General features: G+C 38.8%; 1 protein-coding gene across 1 annotated transcript in view; it reads left to right on the top strand.

Annotated features, from left to right (window-relative positions):
- The window catches only part of PCDH15 (protocadherin related 15), an 858,090-nt gene that overhangs the window by 284,575 nt on the left and 553,219 nt on the right, over window positions 1-20,296 (top strand). Inside the window, exon 6 of the mRNA XM_090144727.1 lies at window positions 4,815-5,050. The gene's annotated coding sequence lies outside the window, so the exon portion shown is untranslated. The remainder of the gene's footprint in view (window positions 1-4,814; window positions 5,051-20,296) is intronic.

Raw genomic sequence — 20,296 nt, 5'->3', positions numbered from 1 at the left:
TCATGGGATTGTTGTAGTCTGATTTAATACCTGCATCAAGGCAACATAAAACCACAATATTTTTTCAGTATTGATACAGATTTACAGATCTATAAGTTTCATTATAGCATACGTTGATGTATGTCTTAATGGCCCAGGGAGAGACTGATGCTGCGGAGTAGAACTAAATGGCAGCCTACCACTTATTTGCATCCCATATTTCAAGACAAGTGGTCAGACTGATATAACAGAGCTTTATCAGTGTCATGCTGATATCCACTGTGCAGTTTTCTTTTTTTTTTTTCCAGTTTGCCTTTTCTACTGTTGTTATTTTGTCTTAAAATCTCTTTGAATTTTGCAAATAAGAATAATTATTTTCAACAGATGAGTTTGAAAGCTTATGGTGTAGGTCAGGTTTTCCAGTCTCTGTTGGGGCTAGAATTTGAACCATTTCATCACATAGATAATTTTACAGAACATAAGATGTGCTTTGAGGATTGCCAGAATTTTCCTACTGAAATTTTTGCAGAAAGATTTATTTATTTTCAGAAGTGAGTGGAAATTAAGAAGACCATTTCCTGTGTGCATCAGGGCTCTGAACAGCACTCTGTTTAGAGATAGAATGGAAGAGATAACATAATGGATCTGCCTCGTCTCTTCTGTTTTTGGCTGCTGCTTACTATGTTCTCCCTTTCTGGAATAACCAGTCCTGTATCATTATTGTTGTGACAATTACTAATTAGGTTTTCCTAGAACATGATATCCTCTCTTCCTACGTTAGCTTTGTTGACTAAAAACGTATCTGACTTTGTTGAATTGTAAACTCCACCCATTGCTGAAGTTGCACTGAATGCTGCTGTATACCTCAAGTATTAATCAGATGTGTTCCTTTTCGTGTTCTTTCGGGACTGAAATGATTGCTGTACTGTCTTGAAGAAGCTGCCTATGTCACGATGGGGAGAAATTGAAAGCCACAGTTGATATAAATGGCTCACGTTAGGTAAGATATCAAGTATGCAGATTTGGCTCACCTCTGAAGAAAAATAGATCATTAGGCATTTTCCTGTTAATGAAGCATTTTTCATTAAGAAGAAAAAAGACTCGGTGTGAAGGAGATGCATTAGTAATGAGATGCAGGCAGTGTTCTGGGAAGGAAGGTTCCTGCCAGAACGTACACTTGAGGCAGAGAACAAATACGAGACTGAAGAAATGAGCCAGAAAATTCTACTTGAAAATTTCACTTCATCACTGTTACCCTTACTTTGGAATTGGGTACCATCACCTGGGTTCTCCTTTTGATCCTCTGCCCATTTGCATCCAACGTTGCTTCATCTCTCTAGGCTGCCCACCCCATACTGTGATCTTCAAGCGTGTATTACCAGTGCTGGTGCCATCTCGAAGAGGGCCACGTTGCACGTTCAAGCCTTGGATGAGGTTTGTTCAGCAGCTTGAGCTATAGATCCTTGTGTCCGAGCGCAAACTGAGGTCCTGTTCAGAGCTCCTGGTGTAAATGGGTTCAGATTCCATCTTGCATAACTTTCCCAACCCTGCTACCCTGTGTCCGCACTGAACCTTAGCTGGTAACAGGGCATGCTCCTTGGCATGGGAGAGGCCCCCTTTCCTCCTGTTCTTTTAGGGAGACCAATTGCTTCCAAATGTGAACAGGAGACCTAAGAGCTTCTGGAAAACAGTGGGCAGAACCCAGTGCCTGTTGGGTCACTAAATGACCAGAGGATCTGCCTCGGAAGATGGAGTCACTGGGCAGAGTTGCACACGTACTTCAGTTCTTCCCCCTTTCCTGGTCATTTTCATTTCCCTTTTTTAATTAGTCTTCTTGTTCTCATCATGTTTGTGTTTTCTGCATGTGTTCAAGGATCTTTCAGGAAACTTTGGGAGGTCCATCTCCAAGATAAAGGCAATTTGAGTTCCATGGGTTCCATCTTAGTAGTATGTTTTTCTGTTTTTTTTTTGTTTTGTTTTGTTTTTTTACATTAGCTCTATATTTCTGACTAGAAAAAAAAAAAACAATTGTTTATTCTGTTCTCAGTAAATCATTCCATAAAGTTTTGCTTTCCTGATTTGATAACAATCCTGGATTCTTCCTGAATCAAGTTCAAGTATTTTCGTTAAGCTTTCAGTCCTTTTTATAGTTAATAATGTCTGAGAAGGTAATTCAAGTAAAGGTTACCGAGGTACTGAAGTGTTCAGTTCTGTTATAACTGAATCCAGGAGTGTCACCAAGCTTTAATGAGATGATTTGTCTCTACCTGTATAAGGTTGCTCCTTGTAATTTAAATTCATGAATATTTTACATAGTAATTGCTCAAGTTGTGATGCCTCTTCCAATAGGAAGGATCCTCATTAAAGTAGTTCGCTCGACATAAGAAGAATAACTTTTTTATTTTTTGAGGTATTTTATTTTGTTTGCTTTTAGTCAGCTGATGGGAAATGCGCTGTTTGATGGCTTTGGCAGTTCCCACCCTTAAATCTGGGAGTTTGGTTTCACGTGATTTTCAGTTGGTGCCATAGCTTTATAACGTGGGCACAATTAGAAGTTATTTCTAAGTGGAGTAGAAGATGGATAGAAAGTGGAGATTTAATGGGTGAATATAGGAAAGATGAAGGAAATTCTAATAAAAGCTTTAGTGTTGATTTCTCTCTCTCCTTCCTCATATACACGTGCTTAACAGGAAAACAGAATACATTGCCTATACAAATAAATAGCAGCAAAGCCCAGAATTCAGTACGCTTGGAAAAAGTCACTTGATTTCTCTTATTTGTTGAATTAATGGAGACTTTCAGATGTCAGCTTTGTGTCAGGAGAGATATTGAAAGGTTTGTTTCTCCTATTGTTCGTCCTTGTTTTTCTTCTCGCAGTCCAATTTAATAAAGCATTTGGGTAGCCCTGCAATTTGAGAATCAAAATGGGTTTGATCTTATTCTCCATTTCTTTAATGACTTTCACTCTCTCATACTGCTTTTCTCCCCAAGTCCTTGACATATTTTTGAGAGTTCTTGCTCGCCTTAAACTCTTTTTATTAATGTTAGCACACTTGAGCAGTGGAAGCCTGCCAGCAACATGTAGGAACGCTGGGCTAAATGTCACTTGTCTGGAGAAAAGGTTCTATGCAATTTGTGGTGGCTTTTCTTTATCACACCTCTGAGGAGGATATGGGTGAATATTTTCTTGCTGCAAAGAGTCTTGGAGAGTCAGCTTTTTTGGGGAGAGAATCTTTGTCTTTGAACTGTAAAACATTTGACACAGGGGTGATACATCGCTATACGTGTACTCAGATGTTTTGCTCAAAGGCTATAATCAAAGAATTTTGTCAAGTTAGGAATTCAACCCTCGGAAGTTAGCAAATGCTGAATGTACCACTTGTTTTTTGGTTTTTTTTTTTTCCTTTCTTTTTTCTTTTTTTCCACTTAGGTGTTGAGCTTAAGATAGGAGCCTTCTGGAGCACAGGAACGTGATTTCAGATTCTTTCTTGATGAATACATACAGCAGAGGTGAACTGAGATTGCACCCGAAACAAAAAATCTGTTGTTCCCCACACCTTCGCTGCCTGAAAGTACTTCCTTCTATAGGTTGTTTTGTTTAAGAAGCTGTAGAAAAGCTTGTTTACATAGAGCCAGATAGACCTAGTGGCGGATTCAGTTTTCTTGTGAACTGTTGTTGGCCTTGTGTTTATTTGAATCTTAGAAATCTAAGCAGTGGTTGCGTGATGTTGTGTTATGCAGGTGATTCATTTTCTTTGCAGCAGGCAGTGGTGAAGTGAGGGTCATCGCTCTTCAAGATAGGTCCTTAAAGAACTGAAGATGAATTGACTGAATGTTTATGGCAGATTTGCTCATTTGTGCATGAGAAGTATCTTAGAAGCTGAGTACTTGTTTCAGGTGTTATTTCCTGTGTGGTGCAAGAAACCCTGATGCTCTACACTATATCCATACCAGTAGAAGTAGCTTATATTCCTCAGGTATGTGATGGTTCAGTTGTAATGTTGTACTCATCTTTCTCTGTGTTTTAACCAAGCCTTTTTTCTCATTTATCTATGAAAATAGCGTTGCAAATCAATTTGTTTTTTCATTAAGAAAAAATGACTGAAATAAAACAAGAACCAACCATTGGCTCAATTCATCCCTTTCTTTCCCCTGGTTTCTGCAGCAGCTCACCGCTGTTCAGCTCGAGGCCTCTGTGCCCACTGCACGGTGCAGCTCTGAAATCTTCCCAGTGTATTCGCTCTGTGCTGTTGGATGCCTGTTTAATATTGATCGGAGTTTATTGAAGAAACGTAGGGTTTTAAGCTGTAGTTAAAGAAAATAGAGGTTTTGTTGTTTTCACATCTAGAAGGAGCTCACTGAGCAGAATTCTAATTCTAGAAAGATATTGAGATTTTTTTGTATCAGGTAGTCTGAAATTGTAGAAGTAGAGACTTGTTTAGCTTGTGGGAGGAGGGAGGGCAACCAAGCCCTTCATTTGGTCCTTTGAGTCTCAGTCATTTTACAAGGCTCGTGGCTCAGTATCATTCAGACTAATGAGTCCTGTACTCTGTATCCTCCTTGTCCTGTGTAGTTGCTTATCTTATACCAGATTCTGCTTTCTCTTCTTGTCTTTCTTCTAGCTAATGAAGGTTTTCATGCGTTTGAAACAGTTTTTCAGTAGTGAGTTGAATTCACAGTTTGAATTATTTCACTAGAACCTCCAAACTGCTCGGACTGATCAATGCAACTTTCAATGCTTTGTTCTCATTCTGGCATCATGATCAGGTCTGTGAAACTGACCACCCTGTGCTGGGTCTGCATGCCCTGGTTTAATCCGACTTTTGCTTTTACAGATCTGATATGGTGGCTTCTCAGCAGCCTTGGTGCCACAAGTAGCACGCTGAACACTTTGGAGAGGAGTGGAAGTGAACTGTCCTATGGATAACATCTTGGGTTCCTCTGCACGTACGTAGAATAAACAAACCAGAAGCCCTGAAGTCACAGAAGAAAGCGATTGCTCCAAAAAGCAGAAAGCATACAGTACACAGCTGGAGTTGTTTCGAAAGCTGTATCCATCCAGGGTTGAAAGGTGAGCTTTCCTCTTTTTTATTAATTTAATTCTCTGTTCAGTTGTTACAGATTTCTCTGGGAGACACTTTGTTAACAAATTGGTTATTTGTCCTTAATATCCATCTTTATAAAAGTTATCTGGAGAAACATGCACGTTGATTTGCTTTAGTCTGTCCAGTTTGCCTAGAATTTGATTTTACAGTTGTTCCAGTAATTGGATGTTGTTAGAATAAAACTTTCCATGGTGATGACTCTAACCTGACAGTTTAGTGACAGGAACTTAAGAAGTGTGTAGAATGAAACAAATGCTTGAAAACTGAAGTCAGACTGGAGTGACAGAAAGGAGTAAAACAGGATTCTTGGTAGGCAACTGAAATCTAACAAATATAGAGTAGGAACAAAGAGGAAATGCTAAACATTGGGAAATTAGCTTGAAGATCGGAGCAATTATCCCCTTAATTGGTTCCTTTAAATGAAATTGTATGTAATTCCAAAATACTACCTTCCAGCTACCTGAGATGTGCTTAATTATGGTTTGTAAGGGACATCCAAGCAGATGAACGGCATTCATATTACTTACATTTCGGTGTATAAAATCACAGCTGGTAATCAGAGGTGAATAAGGACATAGTAAGGAAATGTTCAGGTGGAGAAACAAGAAATTGGGTTGTCTTCTGTACATTAGAAAAGATGTTCCCTTTGTGGTATCTTAATTGGGGAAATACCAGGTGCTGAGAAGCTCAGCCTGCTGAAGAGAAGAGCAAGAAGGGGACAGAAACATGCCAGGTAGAAATGAAAAGTTAGAAATAGCACTGTAATAACCTAATCTTGCATTTCACTGTTAAAATAACCTTCTTTTGGAACTGCTGATGTAAGGTAGGTTTTCATCTTTAAGGACAAAGTAATTTTCTAAGTGCGACTTTCAAGTATTTGCTCATATGATCATTGCCTGAAAGGCTGCTGATGCTGCTTTGTGCAGAGTGTCTTATAAAAGGTGTAAAGTTTGTGTTCTTGATATTCTCACTAGTACAACCTGAGCTTTATTTGCGGTATGATCTAAAACTTGTTCACTGAAATTAATTACATCGAGCTTAATATATTCATGTCTATTTTCAGTGCCAGTCAACCTACTTAATTACTTTATGCTTTTGATTCTCTGCGGGACATATAAATATATCTGTGGTTGGCAATTTCTTTTTATAAAAAAGTGATAACAGGCAGATTATGTTTTTTAATGGAAAGTAATCTTTTAGTGCACTATTAGGTGTTATTCCTTCTTCTGAGGTTTGCCCGATGAACCCGTTCCATCCAGCTTACAGACAGGGTATTGACTGTGGATGTTTTATGACTATACTTGGGTTAGAAAGAGTAGAAAAATAATGCGTTATAAAACTGTAGAATGGTTTGTGTTGGAGGGGACCTTTCAGATCATCTCATTCCAACCCCCTGCTATAGGCAGGGACACCTTCCACTAGACCAGGTTGCTCACAGCCCCATCCAGCTTGGCCTCCTTCCAGGGATGGGGCATCCACAGGATTAAAACTATTTCCCCTCATCCTCTTGCTGTCTTCCCTTGTACAAAGTCCCTCCCCAGCTTTCCTGTAGGAAGGTACTGGAAGACTGCTATAAGGTCCCCCTGAAGCCTTCTCTTCTCTAGGCTGAAGACCCTCAACTCTCTCAGCTGTCCTTGTAGGGGAGGTGCCCCAGCCCTCTGATCATCTCTGTGCTGGTGGAAAAGTGTGACTGTGACTGATTTGTGGCATGAATAGAACACAGCCGCTCAACATCATGAATTAGTGAGGATCTGCATATAAAATTTAACAAGTTGATCTTGTTGTCTGATAGGTTAGCGAGGTAGGTATTACTTGGGCATTAAATTCCTTTACGTTTTGGATGAAATATTGTTAGTATAGCTCTAGTTATCAAGTTGTAGGTTACATTTTTATGGCATTGTTTTATCTGCATGTCTCAAAATAGCAAACGTCATCACTTGAGTCAAATAATGCCTCAAGCAACATAAAATTGGTAATGTTTTGCATTTAGCACTGATCTGTAAAGACTGTCAAGTATAAGGCTAAGTTATTATTTGTTTGGGTAAAATTACATCAATCAAAGAATTCTGGGAAGGTATCAAGGTGTTTTTTTTAATTCTTTTTCCCTGTTAAAAGTTAAGATTTAAAGCAGAACATTCAGAAAATGCAAACTTCACAAAATATTTTGGATAAATGTGAAGAATCAACCATCCCTAAAATATGTCCTATCCTGCCCAGTTTAAGGAGCTTTTCTGTATTCTTTTACCAAGAGAAGGCCATCCTAATGAGCTTCTGTTGTACGTATTCTCTTCTTAGATTAGAATCCCATTTCTAAGTTGTCCTATTGGATTGGCTAACCCTACCCTTATATTTTAAAAAGCCAAAACCTTTATCGTTAGTTCTTTCTCACCCATTGCTCAGTTCTGTACTCTTGTTTTTGATTGTGGATAATAAATAACCTTTATGTTCAAATAATCAGGGAGACATGGGAGAGTGCTGGCACTACTGGAAAGTGTTTTAGGAGATGGACTGGACCTCTCTGCATTTGCAGGCAGCACGTCCAGTACCAACACCACGTAGATCTTTTCATTGAGAAGATCTTGGTCTATAACTGACAAAGAGAGCAAAGAGATTACAGAAATCCTGTCTTGAGTTGTATTTTTCTGCATTAGCTACATATTTTTGTCAGTTTCCTTCTGTCATTGCTGCGTGGTCGTTTTGAAGCTGGCATTCCCCTTTACATTCTGTATTTATATTTTTCAACAGGAAAAATGCTTTATTAGTCTCTTGCTCTTTCTATTTATAGTTAACAACTTCTTGTTCTAGCTAGGTGTAAAAAGGAAAGAAGCCTGATTTGTTGTTTTTCACCTTCCTACACAGCTATGCAGGAGAATCGTGGTGAATTTTAAGTCATTTCATCCAATTGTATTTGCAGCCTTAAAAATATCTTCATTATTTTGCCAAACTCAACCTTACAGCTTAAATTCTGGATGGGTTGTGGTGTTGTGTGACCCATGCTTAGCACTTGTGCCACAAGGGAGGTTTTCAGGAGGAGTTTTGTGAACTTCAGCAACTCCATTTTCACTCTTCTCCTAAGTTCAAGTGAAGTTCTTTCATAGAGAATCCTTGCTCGTTATGTTTGCATTTTTACTCTGTATAGTTCACCAATAGTTGCAAGCTCTCATGTTTACTGGATGCATTAAGCTTCTGTCTTGTTGGTGGACAAAGCTTAGTGCTGACTCCAGGGCATTGCTAGCCTGTCATCTGTAGTACTACTTAGAGAAGCTGGAATTGTAGTGATGGCAGAAGTATTGAAACCTAGAGGCATTGCAGTGTATTGATGACTCGTGGTTGCTCTTTGATTTTGTGCTGCTGTTGTGCTAATGAATACTAAGAGGGCTCTCCAGCTCTGTTTCTACCTTCTTGTACTCTTTCTAACTGTAAACTGTGGTGGGCGAGTATTTCTTGCTACTTTATTTAGAGTGTTAAGAACATGGGCAGCATGGAACAGATCCATCTTGGATGCTGAGGGGTCTGCTTTTGTCCTCGTTCCATCAAATGTGTGTCCCAGAAAGCACCTCTCTTGTACAACACAACCTGGCTCATCTATGGAGTGGATAGCATGGTGTTAATTCAGTGGTTCAGTTGTTTAAAATTGCTTTCATTATTTTTCACTGTTATCCAGATACTCCGTAAGCTCAAGTATACTCTAAAAATGTAGTAGATGTACTTCAAAATTCACTCACTGTTTTACTCCATCCTCAAAAGCTTAAACCTGAGGGCAAGCAGTTATTAGGCAGAATTAGGCTCTTGCTGCTTATCCAGCAGAATGACATATAATATATATGTAATTTCAACTAGTATACAACTTTTAGTAAAAAGTAACTAAAAATCCATTCTTAAGGAATGTTGTTTTATCTCTAAATTCATCATAAAAGCCTGTATTGGATAAAGCATCCCTAAAGTTATAATTATGTATTAATATTGCATCTACTGGCATATAGATCACATCCCTCTTTTTTTTTTTTTTTTTTTTTTTTTGGCAACCAGTTAAAATTTATCTAGAGATTTCCTGGAAACTTCTTATTTCTTAGCAGTGGCACCTGTGCTGACGTCCAGAGGCTTGATGTGAATCTATAAATGCAATGAGTAGTGAGATTAATTCTGCCAGCACTCCAGAAGCTTTTGGCAGTTGCATTAAACTTTCAAATCTTAAATAAATTCCTCAAGCAAATTTATTTAGTGGATCCTATTTATTGCTCCCTTAGGTAATATGAAGATATATGTAATAATAACTTGCTTCAGAAAAAGGGAGAGGTGGTGAAAGAGCTGGTGACCAGTGCCAGTCAACCCAAAGTCATAGGATCAGCAGAACATTGCCAGCTGGGCATTGATTGTAATGTGCTTCATTTAGAAAGAGAACATCAATTTGATGAAATCACATGAGAGGAAAGGAAGTAGTTTTTGGTCATTTCTCTTTTGTATGGAAAATAAGCTGTGTTATCTTTTGTCTAAGAAAGCTTGCTGCATTGTGCATTAAAAACAAAAAAATAATAATAAAATGTAATAAGATATAACCAGATCTGACAGCATTATAAAAACATACAGAGATTTCATCTTTAGACTATTTCAAGGACTGTTTTGTCTTTCAGGCAGCTGAAAAATAGAAGTTAAAATTTAGCACCAAGGACATTTCAAGAGATTTGGTAATTAACAAGTTAGTTTGTTCTATAATATGCAATGACATAACTATCTACATAGTTTTGATTTATAATCACTTAAATTAACTGGTCAGCTACATTTTTTCACTTGAAAATAATCTGAGGTTTGGTGATTGGTGTCTCTCTTTACATAAATAAATACACAAATGCATCTGTATTTGTTTTCCTTTCTGATGCATGCTTTCATAGAGTGTAATTATCAAGGTGTGGGGTTTTTTTTGTTGTATGTATGATTCAAGTAACTACAAAATTATGCATCTCACATATTTGATATTGTTAAGATGTTATGCCTTCATTTAAGCCCAGTATCCTGGCTGCTGTAGTTTTCAGGTCTCTGTAAGGGAATTATAACGTAAGATCTCCAAAAGGGAGTTGTGTGCATTTCTTCCATGCAGATATGCTGGTTCACTACTATCAGGAAGATAACATATGGAAATGCTAATGAAATAATCGTGAGGGTTGTTGCTATTTGATTGTCTGTTTTATTGTTGTTTTCGTTATTTTGTGGAAGGACAGGGTAACCTGATGGCCTCTGACTTAGTTTGATGCTTAGTTTTTGACTTTTTTCTTTATTTTTTTTGGTCTGAGCAGTATATAGCAGAAATGGATACATTATGAACTTCTACTTTTCTTTGTTTCTTGTTTCTTTGAAGTTGCTCAAACACCTTAGAGTTGAGGTTTCTTCCTGGTCCTTTACAGATGGTGAAAGACCAGTAGCTGTAGTTACATTCATCCTTCTGACACAGTGGCACATCCTATGTGGCATCTTTTTCTAATTCAGAGTCAGTGGAATGTCACTCTTATGAAGTGCCTGGCTTATAATCTGTGAAATATCCTAAATGTAACTTTGAACTATATGTGATGCCTTATGGATGTAATCAAAGCATTCTGTGAGGATATCCAATAGCAAACTTTTAGAGAAAAGACTATCTCTATTGCATTGATTTAAGGCAAAAAGAAGACTCTTGTACAAAAGCCTTCTTGTACAGAAGACTTTCAACGACTAAACAATGATTATTATATTTTTTTCACATCGTGGAGTACAGTAATACTAATACAATTGCTTTGCCAGATATCATCCAGAGTCTTTGTCTCAGTTGTAAGCAATGAATGTGTCAACTCTTGTTTGCAGTGGGCAGCAAGCACTGTTGGATGTTGAGATGGGCTGATATTGAGTCCTTTTGGCCAAACTCCTTGGCAGGGCGTTTTAAAGAAACAAGGCACCTGGGTCTTGATAGGGAAATGCTTGCACACACAGACAATTGATGAGCTATTAGGAGAAGAGTTGACCTTCTACAGTCAGTTCTTGGAAAACAAGGAATTCACTAGTGGTGTGCCACCAGGATCCTTGATGTTCGCTATATGGACATTAAATGACCTAGGAAATAGGTTTGCTTGCAAGACGAGAAGATTTACGGATGCTAGTAAATTGTTTAGGGCATACTAAAGATGTGAGCTGGCAAGGAACTGCTGCAGGAGACCTTAGGAGACTGAGTGCCATTGAAATGACAGATGAAATTGTGTAAATAAATGGAAAAGATGTATGTAGGGGGAAAAATAATTCTGACTTCATCTCGGAATTGATTGTTACCATTTGTGAGCGAGAGTCTAAAGTTACAACAGATAGTTCCATGAAAATGGCCAGTCAATATTTATCAGCAGTGAAAGCATCAACTTAAATGTTAGGAATTATTCAAAGGCAGTTGAGAACAGGACAAGGCATTGTAGCCAGTTTGTGTATCCATGCTTCAGCCTTTTCTTGTGCTTGTCTGCTGTCTTGCAGTGTGTGTAGTTACAAACAGCCAAGGGAGTGGCAATAAGAAAACCAAAAGTGTGCAAGAATTTTTGCTCATGTCTAAGCAGGGTAAGATACCTTGGACAGGAAAATACAAGTATGGGAGACGGTTTTCCAGTGATGTGTTAAAAATCCAGCCCTGAACTTGAAAAAGCTTCGTTAAAGGATTGATAGGAATCAGTTGTTGACCACCTCTTTGAGATGAAGAACCAAGTAGGCTCGAGTGAAGCCTGCAGGAGGCTGGGCTCAATACCAGGTTGGTTCTCACCCCACCACTGGTTGTTCCCTGGGGTGTGCTTCCAGTGGTACTGTGGTTTATGCAGGTTTAGGTGTGCTAAAGGGAAGAGCCAGGGGTGTATTTTAAGGAGAAATCCATTTGAAGTTAGTTAGTAAACGAAGGGGGAAGTAATGTGATGCATGGCTGACGAGGAGATGCTTCAACATGGAGACAGCTGCAAAATGTGCTTTTGGTTCTTATTCGTCTCCTCAGCTCGTGTTTTCAGTGTGATGTAGTTCAGTCCTGGCCCAGCCTTTCAGACTGCTTTAATTTTTGATATTGTGCTTCCCATTGTTGTAGGGTGGCTGGAGAGCTGAAACTTCTTAACACCTCTTTGTGATCTCAGCAGGAAGTGCGTGTATGCAGTGTATTTTTTTTTTGTTAATTAAATTCCTCAAATAAGGAGAGAACATATTATATGTCCCTGTGCAAGCAAGAGCTGAAACAGGATGAGCTAACCACCAGATTGAAGATCTGCCAATGAAATCTTAAGGTACCATTACCTTTTCTATCGATTTGGTGGTTTGTAAAAAATGATTCCGACTGACATGAAGCCTTTCCTCTGTGCATATTCACTATTGCCACGTGTCAGAGCAGGAGTCCTTGCTACCTGCCCAGTGTTTATCCCAAATGTCAGTCTGGTGTTTGCAGTTTGACATATTCCTGAAGGTAATCTAAAGCTTACATGGGTAGATTGATTCCCCTGAACAACAGGGAAGTCACTCCCATTTAGAAAATGTCATTCATCTCTTCAGACTTGTGCAATCAGGATTGTGCTCTGTTGTTTGACATGGCTAAAAACCAGGATTGTTTATTCCTTGTGGGTAAACTCCTGCATTGCTGGGCGAATTAATCTTTTTGATAGCTTTATACCGTCTTACGGATATAACATAAGAATCTGGTGGGTAATTGAAACAATAAATCCTTCCCTGGTATTAGCATTAGGTGTTTGCAAGTCCTGTTTTGGGTGGTGGTGTTTGGAAGTGCTCTGTGTGGGAGGCAGTGAACTCTTAGTAAATATTTCAGGGTAGTTCTGGATGAAATTTCTGTGCCATTGTATGCTCTTGGCCCAGTTTAACATTGGTGAACCTGTATCACCACCTCCGTTTCCTTGAGGAAATCAATAAGCTTTTTAAAAAAAGCTTAGTTTTACAAATAATACTGTTTTAACTGAGTATTTCAAAGCTATCTCGGTGCATCAGAAAGATGGTTAAATGGCTGGCTGAGGTGGGACTATTTTTTCTCCTGTATTTACATGGAAGCAGGATGTCAAAATAAGGAGTATCAATTATGTGTGGTAAGGACATAAATCCTGTTGCTGTTCTTGCAGCTTTCCCAGTGTGTTGTCAAGAAGAGCAGATACATTTCTTGCGTGAGAATACTTAATAAAGAGATGGCATCCAATGCTTAAGAAATGTGCACCCATGCAGATTCTGAGTGCTGTGTTAAGGTCAAATGTTGTTGTGTTGGACTATGAAAAATGCTTTTTTATGCAGAAGGGCTTCTATCAGTAAATGTTGTGTTTTAAGACTTTTGAAAGACAAAATAGACATTAATGCAATTCTGAAGAACACTCCAGTACAGGGCTCTGTTTGTGTTGCAGTGCTCTATTTCACAAGCAGTGTGAAATGGCTCTTGTTTTGTAAAGCCTTTAAGGCTTTTCTAAAATTCCCTGTCTGACTGAGTAAGGGCTATATATGTCTGATGGCTCTTCATTCAGATACAGCAAGTTTCTGTTCCCAGATCTCATACAGACCTCTGACTTTGAGAACAAACACCTAAATCTCTTTGTCACTTCACTTTGTGGGGAAAAGAAGGGAAGAAGGCAGTCTGCTGTGCACATAGCCTTCATTTTCTGATAAAAAGCTTGTATCTACACAGCCTAATTTACAGGCTGTCTGCCTGTGTGTTTTATAAACCCCCCCTAGCACTGAAGAGCACACCTTGAGGAGTGAGACAGTAGCTCACTCAGATTGCACAAATCTTCCTACATGTTTAGGGTTTTTTTTTTTGTTTAAGTTTATCTTGAATTTCCTATTACTTACTAAATTCTAGGGCTTTGATTCCATAACCAAGATGAGATATGTGCTGCTTTGACTGCTGTGTTCTTGAGCCTTGGTGTTGGCTCAGCCATAAATGCACACCTGCCTGTAGGATGGGTTTTGGAAAAGAGACGTAGTGCACAAAGAGGTGAGTCTGAAAGTCATTTTAAGTATATAGGGGCGGATGATTGTCTGGTTTCCTACAGGCCAGCTGTAAAGCCCATCTATGTGTATTGAGAACTTCTGTCCTGTTGTGGGAGGAAGGCTGAACAAAAGTGCAGAGGCCTGACAAGTGGATAGAACTTCCTAACTCAGCTTGTTAGCATGTTATCACAGTATTCTTACGTTACTTGTCCATAATAGATCAGAAGTGCAAATACAGATCTTGTTATCTCTCAGTCTGTGCCTCCTGAACACGAGATGTGCTTGAATTAAGAGGAGGCTAAATTTTTCTGTTTCTAACTCAACAGCTCAACAACTTTGTGATACGTTATATTATTTTAATGATAAGAGTTGGAGAAGAAAAAGGTTTCCTAATCAGCGTGTTACATTTGGTCAGTGCCAGAGAGCTCAAAGATTATGCAGTCCTTGTTTCTTGCATCTTGAGCTTGAATTCCAGTTTGGGAAGAGCTATTAGTATCCATGTGTATGTGTGTATATGCAGTTCATATTAGTTGCAACTTGTGCCTCGTCTGTCTTTTTTTGTATTTTCCTTTCTGCAGTTGTTTTCTCTAAGAAAAGCTGGCACATGATGAGCCAGGGGGCAGCATATTTCAATTCTGCTGCTGTTAATAAGCAAGTAGTGCACAAAGCCCTTATTACCTGTGTTTGTCAATGCAAGAAAAATATGTTCTGGTTCCCAGTCAGCAATTCCACAACATCGTAAAAAAAAAAAAAGAAAAAGAAAAAAGAAAAAAAAAGTTGAAGTAGAATACAGTTAGAAGTAATACATAAACAGGTAAAAACAGTCTCAGAAATCTTTTCAGGATTGCTACCTTTGTATTTCTGTCGGTACTGTCACTGCTGTGACATCTGTGTGATTGTGTACGCCTTCAAAATCTCAAGGCAGAAAGGTTCAGGGAAACAAGGTACTTTCCTATGTAGGGTTTGCATTTATATTTGAATTCAAGCAAAGTTTGGCAGTAATATGCTGCCTCTGTCTCTTCCTTTTTCCTTCTGTGTTGAGTTGGTGTTCAGGAGAAGTATGGGCGTCACGTTTGTAAAGTTTTGTGCAGGATTGTGCACAGGATTGTGCCTGTTTTAGAGAAGGATATTTCTGCTAAGAATAGGGAAAATAAGCATATGTGTGTGTGTGGAAAAATATTTTACTGTTGAGACCGGTCATTATCTACTAGCAATGCGAGAATCTGTAAGTTTTTAGCATTCTTTAGTATTTTCTAGAGAGAGGTGATTTTGAAGACATCATTTTTAAATTGGGAAATAAAGTAGTAAATATTAGAGAGAACACAGCTGTGTGCATCAGTTGCACTCTGTAGCTCTGCTACTACAGCAGTGTCCACAGGCCAGCACCATAGCTGAAGTCAGGCAGAGGATTAAGTTTGACCAGGTTTGTAGCCCTGTAATATAATACAACACTGGAACTTATTAATGTACCAGTCAGAAGTGTTTCCTTTCTTGGAATGGTGTGGAACGCACGGTGCAGCAGTGAATGAAGTGGTATCGCTATCAGAAGGAAACATGTTAGATGGTCCCTGCAGATTTCTCAGTGCTTTTAGAAGTCTAGGCTGCATCACCTGCTACTTCCGTGGGGTTAATCTGTAAATATAATCCAGCCTGCAGTGCTTCTCCTGATGATTCCCTATTGACAGTAACTCATTTCCTTTTACTAGCGGGCTACTTCATACTTCACTTACTTACGATTCAGCTGTGCTCCTTGCCAAGGCCATTATTTTTATCACAAGTCCAGAGGTAATGGGCATTTCGTAGCAATTTTCATCACTTTGTTTTTAATGAAGTGATTTTTCGAGTTTTTTTATTGCTGTCACCAAGGCAATGTATATTCAGGCAGCTACTTTACACCAACAAAATGACATCTTTATAATCATCAAAGGTAGTAATGGGCTCGTTAATTCTTCAGTGAACATTCCAAAAAGATGCGGTGGCAGTATGCAACGATGCCAGGTTTCTTCTGGTGTCCAACAGCTTCTTCAGTTGACCTTGTAACAAATGAAATCCTTGGCTAATGAAGTTCATTCAAATGATTGATAAAATTGCCAAACCAGAGTTTGTGCATTATTGGTAAGGGATACGGATTTGATTCGTCTCCTAGCATTGCATCACTAAAAAGTATCTAAAATTTACTGGCCTGTAATCTCAGGGCTCTTCTCCAGCATGACTACTAGGGCAAACTGTCAAGGTCCAGAAGACTCCAGAACAGGAGATCGTGTCTTTAGAAGGGGAGGTTGAGTTGTTCAGTGCAAGTAAATTACTTGCCTGCTATGTGAAGAGATGCTTTTAAAGAAATGCAGTTAACGTGTTGTCAACCATTCTGAAAAGTAATGCTTGAACTTTCAAAGTCATGTTGAATTCTCATCACTTGCGTTCCCATCAATTTTGCTTGCAGTTGATGAGGCTCGTACCTTTAAGCTGGTGATTGTTGGCATGTTGTTGCTTTCATAAGTTTGCTTATTGCCCTCACTTGGTTAGTCCCCATCCTATGAGTCTGTATAGTCTGTAATCTGAAGAAATGAGGCTATTGTTGGGTGGTGTACAGAGCAAGTGACACTTATCTCTGTATTTTGGAGATTTCAACTCATAAGGCTTTGTGTGAGTTCACTTGGTTTGTTTGATGGCAGATACAGAAATTAATTTGTTTTCTCTTTTGGATGGAAGAGGAAAACCTGCATTTTCTTGAGGTTACTATTCCTTTAGAGGCTTTTGAAACGTAAGTTAATTTGTACAGAAGAGAGAAGCCAGAAGATGGGCACGTGTTTTCTTTTTCCAGAGAAAGCTTTCTTTTGAGGATTTTAGAACAATCTCAAAATAGGAAGAAAGAAGTTCTGACCAAATTTCCTGCACTGTAGCAGGTCTGGAGGTCCAAGATGTGCTGTGGCTAACGTGACGAGCTTCTTGAGCAGAAACCAGCTCTGCTGGTGCTTCTTTACATGTGACTGCTGACATAAGATTCCTTGTCACACTAGGTGAAGACCTCATTCAGTTCATTATTTCCACGTTTATGAAAACACAGATGAAACATAACAAAAAAAAATTCACGGTGAAAAATGTCTTCAGGCGCAGTACAGGATTTACATGGGTATAAACAAATTGTTCTTTGTTTGAGTTGGGGAGAAGCCTGGAGATTCATGTCTCAATCCATCTCTCCTGCTCGCTTCTTTCCCGTATTCTATAGCAAATTATCTTGATGATATTCAAATGTGTTAAATACCGCCTGGTATCTTCAGAGCAAAATTGTAGCTGGAAGGTTTTCTGGAAAGGCTTTTCCCTTCTGCAGCAGGCATTCTAATAATAAACAGCCCACTGAACAAATAGTTCTGTGCTTCTGTGAGACAGAAGGAAGGGGGAGCAGATTTGAAGCCCAGGGAAACTGGATTTCCTGAAACTTGAAACGAGAGTGTAATATTACAAATATGCCTTGTCCAGTCCAGAAAAGAGATTCTCATATTTCTTTTTTTTTCTCCCCAGTTCTAAAGAATTTTCTTTGATAATGCAGAGAGAATATGAAACAGAGACTATGGGCAGAAGGATAGTCCTAAAGTAACCACCTTATTTCTAGCAATAGGAAATCTCCTTGGCTTCCACGAGTAATGACCTGGAATGAATAACTCTAATTCCCTCTTTTAAAATGCATTTGGTAACTTAAGCAGCCCTAGCTATGCTTTTTGAAGCATCTGCAATTATGGGAAATTCCTGTCAAAAGCTCTGCCCTGGAAGTTGCCTATGGAGATTGAATTATTTAATGCGCGTTTATGCTCTTCTCTCAAGACTAGAGCAGTATAAATACTTCTACAGCATTTAGTCTTAGGTTATTTTTTTATCTTGACATAGCTTGTCGTACTTGAATGAAAATAGCAAGCAAGTGAAGTAATGCATGGAAGATGCTTCTGTTCATTAGCCAAAACAATGCTAGAACCACACTCTCAGACATGCTGCTGCAGTCTGACTTTATTGTATGTGCAAAGTCAGTGAATGCTTACATCCCAAAGAACGAAACACGATTTGAATCCAGGTAGAAGACAGTAAAACTGTGGTTTATTACACAGTTTGAGTTTGTGTTTTTGCATGTGTGTTGGTATTCCATGATCTGTTGTGTACTCCTTGTGTTTTCCTTTTTGGGGGGAGCACTTCTGCCTCTCCTAGCACAAAACTAGTAGTTTTTATGTCTCTATAAGATGACCTGTTTAAATCAGCATTTGAATTTTGCCTTCTTTGCTTTGTGCTTCTCAAATAGTACTTGTGAGATTAAATTATTCCCTAACAGAGTTTCTTTTCTTGATTATTTCAGTGTTATTTGATGTTTCACAGAGAGTACTTGGTTTTGTTGACATCCTTTTAAATAAACAGCATTCTCATCTCCTAGCTCAGTGTGATAGTTAAGAGAACTCAGTGCCATTTCTCTTCTCAAGCCATTTTTGCTTTCTCATTCTGTCGCCCTTTCCTTCCAGAGCTTTGCTCACCAACCTCCAGCCATTTACATTCATCTTCTGTCCCAGGTGGCTCTAAATCTCTTTCCCTTCTCCTCTGGTACAAAAGTTACAGCTTCGATTTGCTTCAAACTATTTCCATCTGAGATACAGCTTTTCAGGCACCTTCCTTTACTTTCTGCAGTGGCACCAACCAAAGGAGTTGTCACTGAGGACAGAGGGCAAACAATGCCTTTATTTTCATTATTATATATATATTTTTAGTAGGAGTCTGCTGCTATGTTTGTGAGGAAAATGCAATTTGATGGGAGAAACCCATGTTTAAATATATCAGCACAGTCCTAATCGTGGTATATTTTAGTCTTTTCTCAGCAACCATGTACTGTTTTTGTTGTTGTTATTCACTTGTTTTTTAAAAGAACATGTATGACTTATCACAGTCAAGTTTTAGAAGGTAGGAAAGGTATCCTTAGCATAAGGCACATTTTTGATCAGTTTGAACATTGGGGACAGAAGCAGCTCTTGAGGGATCATTGTTTCTTGCAACTCTGAAAGTAAAATGTGATAGCTTAATGCTAGTGGGCATTTGGAACAACATAACAAAAGGAATTTGATCTATTTTATGTATTATGAACCTCTTTTTAAAGTCCAGGAATGAAGACAGCTATTTCTCCATAGTAGAATGGTCAGGAGGACAAAACTGTGGTTCTGCAAAAGATTTGGTCTATGAAAAGGGTCAATCTCAAGTCCCCAGATGGTTCTACTTATTTGAACGTCTGATAAAGTGGGTGTTCAGGTCAGAATGGGAACTGCTGGGCTTTGCCTGGTTGTGGAGATTTGATCCCTGGCTGCCTATTGATTACACCTGATACATATTCATATAGGAAGAGCATTTCAAACTGTCTTTGAGAAAAGAGGACATCTCTGCTTAAATACCCAAAGCACAGCAGGGTAAGGCCGTGAAAAGAGCTTTCCTTTTTCCTTCTGATGTTTTCTGTTGTCTTCTCTATTTCACGGTAGCAAAGAAATATTTTCTATAGAGAGCATGGGAATCATTTTGCAATTGATGAAATCTTTCTTTACAAATGCTTAAGCCACGTAGAGCACTCTCAAATGTCTCACTGAATAACGATGGCCCCCCGTTAGTTCCTGTGATACTCTACTGAGATGCGTAACCTACATACCCATCTTAAACAGCCCCATCATTAATTTCGTCCTTGGTCAGGCTCAGCGATTTCAAAGAGATATATTGCTGAATGCAGTTACACAAAGCTCCATACTGGTGTATCTCTTCCATTCAAGTCCTGAAGATCCAGTCAGATCTGCAGAGCGAAGGTTCAAAGGGAGTTTTGAAAGTAGTCAGACTAAATGCAGTGTGAGACTGAGCAGGATTGAGATGGGTGTGCAACAGGTTTTCTGAAGCAGTTGGGGATTTTGGGGGCACAGAATATGAAGAGAAGTTTTGGTCATTTTCCAGTATTTCTTCTCAGGAAGGAAATATTTTTAAAAGCGATCCTTTAAGGCCTCCGTATCGCACTTCTAAAGGCTTCCAATTTAATAGATTTATCTTAATAATTAACTCGTGGACATGACAAGTTTTACTTGCTTTTAGAGGGTAAAAAAAAGCTTGTTTATTTCAGTCTGGTGGCAAATTTGTAGTGATTTGGGTGAGAAAAGAGGGGACCTTTTTATGCTACTGGAAACGATCTGCTTCCCTGTTGAACAGAGCATGTGCTCTCAGGGAACATCTCTTATACTACTAGTTCAGGTGCTGGC

This window comes from Phasianus colchicus, chromosome 8 (assembly GCF_987193195.1).
Source record: "Phasianus colchicus chromosome 8, bPhaCol1.hap1.1, whole genome shotgun sequence".
Lineage (NCBI taxonomy): Eukaryota > Metazoa > Chordata > Aves > Galliformes > Phasianidae > Phasianus > Phasianus colchicus.
This window is presented reverse-complemented; position numbering and strand designations above follow the sequence as displayed.